Source organism: Phocoena sinus, chromosome 1 (genome assembly GCF_008692025.1).
Source record: "Phocoena sinus isolate mPhoSin1 chromosome 1, mPhoSin1.pri, whole genome shotgun sequence".
Taxonomy (NCBI): domain Eukaryota; kingdom Metazoa; phylum Chordata; class Mammalia; order Artiodactyla; family Phocoenidae; genus Phocoena; species Phocoena sinus.
In genome coordinates this window covers 184,299,090-184,308,054 of record NC_045763.1, presented here as the reverse complement: position 1 = coordinate 184,308,054, position 8,965 = coordinate 184,299,090, and positions in this window count along the sequence as shown.

Genomic DNA, 8,965 nt, shown 5'->3' with positions numbered 1-8,965 from the left:
GGCCGGTGCCCAGCACCTCCCTTCCTGTCACCCACCCCGGGCCGAGGCGACTGGGTGGGCAGGAAGGGGTGGGGGAGGAGGGGGGAGGGGGGGCGGGGAGGAGGGGGGAGGAGGGGGGAGGAAGAGGGGAGGGGAGGGGGGGAGGGGAGGGGAGAGGGAGGGCAGGCTCCTGGGGCGGAGACGGTGGCCGACGATTTGGGGCGGAGGCGGGGGCGGGGGGCTTCCCAGCTGGGTCCTTGGAGGAAAAGTCCCCAGGGCTGGGACACAGCCCTGCCTCCCTTGGGAGCCTAGCCTGTCCCTCTCCGTAAGTCGCTCGGTTTCTTTGTTCATGAGCCAAGAACGGCAACCGTCTCAGGGGTCTGGTGGCCGGTTGAAGAGGTGCCCAGAGCCCCAGGCGGTCCTCATCCCCGCTTGACCCCCGCTTGGCCCCCGCTCCCCGCTGCTGTCTGTCTCTGGGAGGAGACAGGACCAGGGGTGAGTATTTTATCTGGGGAGGAGCCTCCCGCCGCGGTTCCCCTGCCTTCTAGGAAAGAGGGGTTCTGCTATCTGTGCACAGCGGGCATGTTGCAGGGAGCCTGCCCTTGGGGGGCCTACCTACTATCAGGGACTGGCCACCAGGCCCTCAAATGGTGTTAGCTCCCCGAGATGCTGGGCCGCGTGCCTTAGCCCAAAGAGTGGCTTTTCTGACCAACTCAGGTTCCCAGGGAGCCACAGGGGAGGGTTTGACCCTGGAGAGGGAGGGTCAGACTGTCCAGATGAAAGGAGCAGAGCCTGGAATCCAAATCCCAGCTCTTCCCCACCTTCCTGCATCGGCAAAACCTACCTGTTAAGCCAGACACAGATGTAAGTTCAGTACGAAAGATGACACCAGACGGTACCTGACTTAGCAGATTAGTTGTCCTAAATCAGGAGTCAGGAGCTTAGAAGGCGGGCGAGATCCCCCGTGCACTGAGAGAGGTGGGGAAGGATACACGGAGAAGGGTGGGCGTGAAGCCTGGCCTTGAAGGAGGCGGTGGGGCCAGGGAGGGGATGGGGAAGGGTGCGCGGGGATGCTGGACGACTCCAGTTAGGTCCCAACTCTTCTTAGCAGACTTCCTCCCATGAGCTGCTGTGTAGCAGCTGATGTGACAGTGTGCGTGTCCCCCCAGAGCCCCCGCCCCATCGTCACCAGGAATGAATGAACTATTGGGCCATCTGGCGTTAAAAATTTGAGGTGGATTATCTATCCATTTTATAGCACACCGTCCCGTTACAGCGAGCTCCTCCGTGCGCAAGGCCCTGTTTGGGCGTCACAGAGATGCCGTTCTTGACCTTGGAGAGTGTCTGATTAGGAGGCAAGGCAGACAGATTCACGTGTAGGACGTGCAGGGGCCAGCGTGCTAGAGGTCAGACGGCCTGGAGTGAATGTTAGCAAAGTCCCCCTGGAGCTCAGACGGGAGGGAGCAGCTGCCTCTGATGGGAAGAGTCAGAAACCTTTCCCGGCACCTGAGGTCAGTTACAGAAAGGAGCTGAAAGGTGACTTCTTCGAGCAGCAGGGCCCAGGTTGGAGGAGGGTGTTAGGAGGGGACGCAGGAGAGGCAACAGGGGACTTGGATGTCACCAGTAGGAGCCCCTGGACATGTTGAGGAGGGCAGTCCCCCCATCTGCTTTGCACAGGTCAGTGCAGAACTGTGGACTGGACGGGGAGAAGCTCCAGCCGGGGGACCCCACCGTGGGCTGTTGTCATTGTTTGTGTTGGGGAGAGGCAGGGTCGGACATAGGGAACTGGACGAGGGGACAGAAAGGAGAGGATCTGTTCAAGAGAACTGTGGCATCGAGGACCTCAGCGCAGAGGAGTTGGCTGGGCCTGGACGGCCAGTGGGGAACGCCGTGGGCACTGCCCGTCCACTGAGGTCGGGGCCACGGAACGGCTTGTGTGTGCATTCCGTTTCATGTTGATTTGAGGTGGGGTGATGGAATCATTCTTTTTTTTTGTTTGTTTGTTTTGCGGTACGCGGGCCTCTCACTGCTGTGGCCTCTCCCGTTGCGGAGCACAGGCTCCGGACGCGCAGGCTCAGCGGCCATGGCTCACGGGTCCAGCCGCTCCGCAGCATGTGGGATCTTCCCAGACCAGGGCACGAATCCGCGTCCCCTGCATCTGCAGGCAGACTCTCAACCACTGCGCCACCAGGGAAGCCCTGACGGAATAATTCTTGATCCACAGCAGACACTTCTGAGTGTGAAAGAAGCATTATCACGAGCAACCTGGCCCGTTCTGCGCAAACTGGGACATGAGGTCACCCTAACTGTGGCCCCTCCGGTCCACGGAGATCCCCAGGGGTGACAAAGCCTAAGGAGGGGTGGGCGCGTGTGTCCACGCCGTTCCGGTCAGGAATTTCTGTCCTGGGCCAGTTACAAGACGGGAGAGGCAGGCAAGGGAAGAGGCTGGGGAATGGATGGCTCTGGCCCAGCCCTCCACGGCATCCCAGTCCCCAAGCCTGGGTTTCTCCTCAAGACCCACATACAGCATGGACACCTGAGGGGCCACGGGAGATGTGGAGCGATTTTTCTGATGTTTGATCACATGGTTGCTGCTGAGGGACGCTCTCATCCTGGGGGGCCTGGGGGCCACAGCCTCCTTCCCCAGAAGGCCAGCCGAGGTGGTGCTGCCTTGCAGGAGCCCGGGACAGTCAGGGACAGGCCCAGACCTGCCCGGGCACCTCTCAGCCTGGGGCATAGAAGGGGCGTGAATCTGAAAGCTCGAGATGAACGGCCGGAAACCTCCAGGTGGAAGAGAATAGGGCAAAGAGACCAAGAGGGTCATGGAGGCAGGGGGTGGAGGGGAGGCAGAGTGGGCTGTTTATTAAAAACACAGAGATTCTTGTTTCCTGGGCTGTGGTCTTGTGGTCCCGAGCACATGGCGGATTTTCTCTGCCAGGGCCTGGGCGTTGGGCCTTTCCGCATGTCTCTTGGTGGCAGGAAGCAGCTCGGGCCAGAGCTGGGGGTGCCGCTCTGGGCCTGGCCTGCCACGTGTCCAGCCTGGCTTCAGTGACTAAGGCCAACTCCATGACACTGGTCTCTCCTCCCCTCTTCAGGGGACCCCCCTCAGGGTTAGAAACAGTCCATTAGTGGAAACTCATCGCGGTCAGCTGAGAATCCAGGCCACTGCTGATGGGTGTCAACACAGCAGAGAGGAAATGGTCCTCCCTCTCTCCATCCCACCCAGGGGCCTTCCTACACCAACGGGCCCTCCTCCCTCTGGACGGCTGGAGCCCGGGTGGCCTGGTCACCTGGGTCAGCCTCACCCTGCCCATGGGATTATCAGCTCCTGGGGTGAGGGAGGCTCGCCCTCACCGCGGCTGGTACAAGCCTGAGATCAGAGGAGATACTTAATAAGTAAATATCCAATGCTTTGAACTAGATGGCTTCCAGGAGTATTTTTATTTCTGGCCCTTTATGGGCTGTACATTTAAGCCCTTACCACTTTCCCCCTCAATGTTAATTTTTCTGTACAAATAATCATCTTAACTCTTTCGGAAAAATTTTTTTTTCTTTTTTTTCGGAAAAATTTTGAAAATTATCTCGCCTTTTTCATCATAAAAACCACAGTCACGTCGCAGAACGTGGAATAAGAAAAGGCGTCCCAGCCCTCGTGAAGCAACGTGGTGAATTTCTTTCCTACCAGTGAAAGACATTTTCAAAAGTGGAGAATTCGTCTGTAATCCCATTATTCTTGGGTTTTCTATTTTGTCAACATTCCATTTCAGATGTTCTCCACGCACATACATTTTACACAACTGTTTCAGAGGCGTGTACGTAATCAGAATGTGCCCTGTTCTATAGTCTGCTTTTCTCAGTTCACGCAAATTCACATATTTCTCTGTTGCTGAATTTTCTAATCCCTTAATTTTGGACATTTAGGTTGTTTGCAGTAATTTTTGCTGTTATGGAGATTTGTAATGAGTAACTGCACTTACAGGTTTCTTCTTCTTTCACTGTTTTCAGGGTATAAATGCCCTCGTGAAGGTCAAAGGCTATAAGCATTTTCTTGGTTTGATACAAATGCTTGCAGCGATCAGTAATCATCTGGCATTGTAGGAGGGTACGGGTTCAGTGCAATCTTGTTAGAGATATTCATCGGTAAAATATATTTTTCCACTTTAATAGGTAATGAGGTCAAATGGTACCTCATTGAAATCTACATTTCGTTGAAAACAATGACTGAAAATCTTTCTAGATGTAATTCCTCTTAGGTGAACTGCCTAATTACATCTTTCAGACATTTATCTATTATAATCTTTTGTATTTCTTATTAATGTGTATGGACTGTTTTATTTAGGATAAACCATTGTCCCATTTGGTTTAAATATTTTCCCAGACCTTTTTCTTAGCGATTTTTAATTTTTTGTTTTACATTTCCATAGTCATTTGTTGCTTTTAGCAGTTTCAGAGTTTAGAATGTTATCTTCTCTTTGATGATCTAAAAACATTCAATTCTATTCTTGTTAAAATTTTGTATCTTTTTAAATCCACCTAGAGTGTAATCATTCCTTTTAGATTTCTGTCGAACTTTCCCAACACCACTAAATTAAAAATATTTTTTAAAACCCTGCTGTGTTGTTATGTCAAGTTCATCACGTACACGCCGCACACGCTGTGTCCGAGTGTCTGCTTCCGGCCAGTGAACAAACGGGTCAGATTGTTACTGACCTGAGTTTGGCCCCCACGTCAGTTTTATAACTTGACAGTTGTGTGCAGCTGGGCTCCAGTTCCTGTGTCTTAGAGCGGGCGGGAGAGGGTCTCCCTGAGCGGGTGAGGATCACATCAGAAGGCCCCCCTCCAGCAGGGTCTGAGCAGGGGGGTCAAGGGCTCCTCCCCAGCCGGAGCTGCCAGGCTCAGCTTCCCCCAGCCCCATCCCCTCTTTGCATTCTGTGCACACAGTGGGTGGTGGGTAATGATCTGGGATTGCTCTGGGAACCTACCAAGGGATCATCCCCATCTGGGGGCTTGTAGCCCTGACCACCACAGGTCCCTGGGCCTGGGCTCCTGGGTGGTGAACTCCACGGGGTGAGGGGGCTTCTGCTACAGATGCTGACAGGGCTGAGGCGCAGACAGGTGGCGTTCTGCCAGTTCTGCGGTCGACGGGTTAACGGCCCGTGTGTGTACCTGTGTGTGCATGGCGCGTGTGCATCCGTGTGCCTGTGCAGGGCAGGGAGGGCTGTCCAGGGAAGGAGGCGGCCGTCCTGCCCCTGCCCTGCAGCCTGCCCAGCCGAGGGGCCCCACCCTGGCTGCCGGCCGAGCAGTGTGTCACATGCTTGACTGTTTCAGAAACTCTCAGGAAATCAACCTGGGTGGCTGGGAAGGGGCATCAGTGTACCCCAGGTGCGCTGAGGTGACTCAGAGTGAAAGCGCCTCAGGGCTGCGACCTCACTGCCAGCCTGCGGGTCGGGGGTCGGGGGGGGTCGGGGGGCGGAGGGTGGCTTTCAAGGAAAGGGAGACTCCATCCCCTCCACGGCCGGGGCGCACACAAGGCGGCAGGAACCTGACAGATGGGCGGCAGGGAAGTCCCTCGGCCGGACCAGGACCCCAGAACGTGTTTGGAAAGGAAGTCACAGCTCTCGGTAGCCATTACTCAGCCCACACAGGCTGCTCGCTAGGACCTGCCATTACTTTCCAGTGATTTCACTGAAAGCTGGAGTGGGAAAGTGGGTGCACATTTCTAGTCATTTCAGTAGGAACTGGAGCGGGGTGGGGGTTGGGGGGCGGCTCTCTTGGTTCTGTGACCCTGCCCTTCTCACCCCATCCTGCCCGACCCTGCCCTCCCCACCCCATCCTGCCCCTGGCCCTGCCCTTCCCACCCCATCCTGCCCCTGACCCTGCCCTCCCCACCCCATCCTGCCCCTGGCCCTGCCCTTCCCACCCCATCCTGCCCCTGACCCTGCCCTTCCCACCCCATCCTGCCCCTGACCCTGCGCTTCCCACCCCATCCTGCCCCTGCCCCTGCCCTTCCCACCCCATCCTGCCCGACCCTGCCCTTCCCACCCCATCCTGCCCCTGCCCCTGCCCTTCCCACCCCATCCTGCCCTGCCCTGCCCTTCCCACCCCATCCTGCCCCTGCCCCTGCCCTCCCCACCCCATCCTGCCCGACCCTGCCCTCCCCACCCCATCCTGCCCCTGGCCCTGCCCTTCCCACCCCATCCTGCCCCTGGCCCTGCCCTTCCCACCCCATCCTGCCCCTGGCCCTGCCCTTCCCACCCCATCCTGCCCCTGACCCTGCGCTTCCCACCCCATCCTGCCCCTGACCCTGCGCTTCCCACCCCATCCTGCCCCTGCCCCTGCCCTCCCCACCCCATCCTGCCCCTGCCCCTGCCCTTCCCACCCCATCCTGCCCCTGCCCCTGCCCTTCCCACCCCATCCTGCCCCTGGCCCTGCCCTCCCCACCCCATCCTGCCCCTGGCCCTGCCCTCCCCACCCCATCCTGCCCCTGGCCCTGCCCTCCCCACCCCATCCTGCCCCTGCCCCTGCCCTCCCCACCCAATCCTGCCCCTGGCCCTGCCCTCCCCACCCCATCCTGCCCCTGCCCCTGCCCTCCCCACCCCATCCTGCCCCTGGCCCTGCCCTCCCCACCCCATCCTGGCCCTGGCCCTGCCCTCCCCACCCCATCCTGCCCCTGGCCCTGCCCTCCTCACCCCATCCTGCCCCTGGCCCTGCCCTCCCCACCCCATCCTGCCCCTGACCCTGCCCTCCCCACCCCATCCTGCCCCTGGCCCTGCCCTCCCCACCCCATCCTGCCCCTGACCCTGCCCTCCCCACCCCATCCTGCCCCTGCCCCTGCCCTCCCCACCCCATCCTGCCCCTGGCCCTGCCCTTCCCACCCCATCCTGCCCCTGGCCCTGCCCTTCCCACCCCATCCTGCCCCTGACCCTGCCCTTCCCACCCCATCCGGCCCGACCCTGCCCTTCCCATCCGACCCTGCCCCTGCCCTTCTCACCCCGTCCTGCCCCTCCTACCACCGGATGGATGCCCCACCTGTCAGGTAACAAAAGACAAGAAAATGACGCACTGCTTCCCTGAGAACCGCTCTCACGTTACTGGAGAGGATGAATTCTACCACATGAATCAGCATGACTCGAGGCAGCCCGCGGCATCCTGTCCCGGGTGTGGGCAGCGGGGCGGCCTCGCGGAGAAGAAGACTGTGTCGGGGGCAACGTGATAAGTGGGGTGATGTCCTGAGTGGCCCCAGCGCCGAGGGGTCACAGTCACCCCAGCACCATCCTCCCCGCAGCTCGACAGACACAAGAGGAGCCGTTAAGATAAGCCCAAGACCGTCCTTACAGTTTGACCTTTTCTACGACTACCTTGATGACTTACCTCGGAATGTCAGACTGTCTTATTTTCGCGGTGTCTACTGGGGATCTCCCTGCCGGTTGCCATGACAGTGACCCGGCCGGCTGCGGAGGGCTCCCGAGGCGAGGTCCGGGCCCAGGCGAGGCGGCCCCGGGGTTGTGGGGGGGGAGACACTCGAGATGCATCGGGACCCGAGCTCACCTGCGAGAGCCGTCCGACAGGAGACTGGGGGCGGAGGGAGGCGAGGATGGGACGCGTGACGGGGGTCCGGGCCTGGGTGCCTTCCGTGCTGCACGGGGGAAGGAGGAAAGGATGCTCTTGAAGGTTTCGGCCTTGGTGGCTGGAGGCTGCCAGGAGGGAGTTGGTTCCACTGGGAGGTTGCTGTTCGGTTCCTGAGCAGGTTGAGCTGGGGATGGCCGTGAACTTCCAGGGGACAGGTCAGACGCATGGTGGCGGCGGGCGGGGCGCGGGGGTCCGGGACCCTGAGGGGCTGGAGGCCCCGAAGGCGGGCAGGGGGTGAGCAGGGCCTGGGGTGGGCGTCGGGGAGAGCGGAGCTCTGAGACAGGCCCATAACTCGCGGGGGATAGATGGGGGCCCAGAGAGAAGGTCAGAAGGTCACCGTCGTGATGACCCGGCAGTTTGGAATTTCGAGCTGCCCCCGGGTCCCAGGGAATGCTGTGTGAACCGGAGGGGTCAGAGCGGGAAAGCCGACGTGGGGTTCTTATTTTGAGGGCAGAAACATCTTTAGTAGGAAAGCAGGGGTGGCCCAGCAGAGAGCAGACTAGGTCTGGGTCTGATTTTCAATTCTGGGCCTCCACTGACTCATCTGGCGAATACTGACTCAGCACTGCTATGTCTGCACACGGATCGCAGGGTCAGGGATGCAAGCACAGACTTCCAGCGTCCGCAGACACAGCTGTGTGCTCCCCCGGGGCCCCGCGCTCCGCCACCTTCACACCCTGTGGGACGTGGGACGGGCAACACGGGGGCTGCCTCTGGCTCCAAGCCAAGAGGGGGCAGTTTACAAGCCGCTACCTTGCTGAAGGGCCGTGGTCGTAAAAGTAGGCCCTTACGGCGACTCAAAATTCAGGTCTGAGACCACGCTGCACGTACGTCCTACCAGCTAATACTGCGGGACCGTCTTATGTTCCTTACAAAACCGGCTCTCGTGAGACTGAACTTGCTGCCCGTTAAGGAGAAGAGGACTCGCTTGCCCCCATCACAGCAGAGACTCTGCCAGCTGTTTTCAAGGCCTGAGTGCGTCTGCCTGGAGGCAGTCGAGTTCCCTGACGGAAGGGACCCTACCGTGGTGACCCTCGCACCTGACGACTCTTTCCTCGATACGTGTAGTCAACCTGTTGGCAGGCTTCGTTTATCTCCAGTACACTCGCGATCTCTCCGTCTTCCCATCCTTGTGAATCCAGGTATTCAAGGCCACGGGAACACACCCGGCTGGTTTTAGCTGCTGCTGCTGTGTGGGTGTTTAGAGAACTGGGCACCAGAGGGAAGCTCACCTCAGCCCTAAGGGCTGTTTCCCACCGCCGGTGAATGTGTGACCGCCTTTTGCAACCGTCAGACTCCGCTGTCTTTTCATGCCACAGCACCTACAGCAGCGGGAAATGCTGCCCCGGGTGGCCCG